The sequence below is a fragment of the Bactrocera latifrons genome, unplaced genomic scaffold (assembly GCF_001853355.1).
Source record: "Bactrocera latifrons isolate USDA-ARS-PBARC rearing strain unplaced genomic scaffold, ASM185335v1 scaffold_414, whole genome shotgun sequence".
Classification (NCBI taxonomy): domain Eukaryota; kingdom Metazoa; phylum Arthropoda; class Insecta; order Diptera; family Tephritidae; genus Bactrocera; species Bactrocera latifrons.
Genome location: NW_017537062.1, coordinates 159,783 through 162,585, shown reverse-complemented (window position 1 = coordinate 162,585; position 2,803 = coordinate 159,783).

The following is a 2,803-nucleotide window of genomic DNA, read 5'->3' as shown; positions in this document are numbered from 1 at the left end:
CGCGCCTAAAAGTAGGTTTTTAGGACAAGCAGAATGTGCGAGAAAGGGCGCAAAAGTTATGCAAACATTAAGTGCAATTACCTTGAAGTAAGCGAGTGGAGAGATGCAACAATGCTKTATTTCATAACTGTGCGGGTTAGTGTGTATGTGTGTGTAGGTGTGTAAAGGAACTATGGTAAGCTTTTTATGGTTTGCTTGCTTAAAGGCAAATATCGCAAGGATATGCGTGGCACAACAATAACGGAGACAACAATTACTGCTGATGCTGTGTCAACGTTGGACCCACGCACACACACTCACACGAACACACACACATGCAGTATAAAAAGTTTCAMGCTCCATAGTCGCACATAAATGATTATTTTTCTTTGCTTTCATTCACCTTTTCCTTTTGCTGCGTGGAGTGGATCTCACACAAACATACACATATAGATATGCATGTGTCTGCTTGGCTTGTCTCTTTACTCAAATGAAAGTGGCATTTGTATGAAAAAGCGCACAAAAGCGTAGCTGCCACGAAAAGCACATCAGGCCAAGGCAGCCAGCTTCTTTGCTTGCCATCACACATATACACACCACATACAAAGAAAWGTGCACATATGAACAAATTGATATAGAAATACAAATGTACGCCTTCAAGTTGCAAAAGTTTATGTAACTGTTTATTGTTGTTGCATGCTTCAGTTTGTGGCAAGCACGTAATTTACTGACAAAAGCATAGAAGAGCAAGATGAATGTGCATGCATTTTGCGCTGAAAGCTGGGTCAAGGAACGCTGTGAAAGGTGCACACATGTGGGTGTATATTTATATGGGTCTGCTAAGTCACTAAATATATATGCTTACGTTTCCATATTCCAGAGATTTTAAAATTCCGCAAATATTTTTASCAAACTTGGCTTTAAACGTCACCCAAGGGAGTTAAGCATAAACTTAATTACTTGGAGGCTAAAGTATAAATAAGAATAAACAAAAAAATGTTAGAAAAGCTCACTAAATTAATCTTATTCTGGAAACTGTTTACTTTGTTTTTGAATACGAAGGAAAAAGCAACCGCAAATTTCCTCCAACATATATATACCCTGAACGGGGTATATTAAACTTATCACGAAGTTTGTAACACCTAGAAGGAAGCGTCGGAGACCCTTTACAGCATATTTATAAATTATTAGTATGTTGAGCTKAGTCGATTTAGTCATGTCTGTCTGTCCGTCTGTATGTAAATATACGAACTAGTCCCTCAGTTTTTAAGATACCGTTTTGAAACTTATCAGACGTCATTTTCTCTTCAAGAAGCTGCTCATTTGTCAGAACTGACGATATCGAACAATTATAACATATAGCTGCTATACAAACTGAACGATCGGAATTAAGAGCTGGAAAACTTTCGCATTTGTCAATGTATCCTCACAAAAGTTGGCACAGATTATTTTCTAAGATAAAGATGTAATATCCGCAGAAATTGTTCAGATCTATCAACTATAGCATATAGCTGCCATACAAACCGAACGATCGAAATCAGAAGCTTGTATGGAAAACTCTCGCATTTAACGTGATATATTCACAATGTAATCCCCGAAGAAATTTTTCAGATAGGCTTAGTATAGCACATAGCTGCCATACAAACCGAACGATTGGAATCAGAAGCTTGTATGGAAAARTCTCGCATTTKWCGTRRTATCTTCAYGAAATTTGACATGTGTTACTACTTAAGGTAATAACATAATCTCCGAAGAAATTGTTTAGATCGGATTACTATAGCATATAGCTTCCGTATAAACTGACCACATWGTTTCTAAAAGAAATTCACCTGTACATTAATTTCGCTGCAGCCGAAGTTAATTTTTTTCTTGTTCAAAAAAAAAAAAAGAGTCAAACTATTCTTAAATTGCTTTATAGTTATACTTACAAAAGACATGCTATAAAAACAATTTAGCAATCTGCCAGTTTGAATTTTACTATTTGCCGACCTTGCAGATACCATATTTTTCTCATTTGCCTCTAGTGCAAAGGCTTCACTAAGAGAATCTGTCGAGTAAGAATACATCCGGCTTTACCCTTCTATGTATATATAATATATATAATCTCCACCACATGTAATACATTTTTTCATCGAGTTTTGTTTTATCCCTTCAACTTAAAAASCGGTTCCACGTAGCGGCTATTTTATATTGGGGACCAATAAAAAATCATACGAAGCCAAATCTGTTAACACGGTGGTTGATCAATGGTATTTATTGTGTTTTTGCCTTTAAATTCGATCATATTGTGGCTCAATGCGATGGTGCATTATCATAGTGTTAAATCCATGAACGCTTCAATACGGCCAAATAACTCCTTATTGATCGTCTGACACTCTGAAACAAATTCGTGATGCTCCAAACCACGAATATCGAAAACAAACAAAGATTTTTAAGCGGTTTGACGTGTTTTTTTTTTTTCTCTCTCTGGCTCTCTTGCATCTCTCAAACACTTGTCTGGCGACTTTCAAGCACCGTCTGAAGAGGTCGAAGGTCGTCCAGAACGAGGTATGTCTTCAAGGATATCTCGATCGGCTTAAAAGGCTTTACACCACTCGTAGGCCTTTTCCAGCAAAAACAAAGATTCCTCCACACACGAATTTTATTTAGAAATACAAAATGCGAGACAAGTTCTTTGTTTGGGTAGTATTGGCCCGATTCAAGTCGTTGGCAAGGCACAGACTTACTACCTTCAAGAAAGGATTCTCTCTAAATATCAATTACATATCTCACATATTGACCGATGTTGGTTGCCAAAAAAGTCTTGCGGTATTTTCGCTAGTTG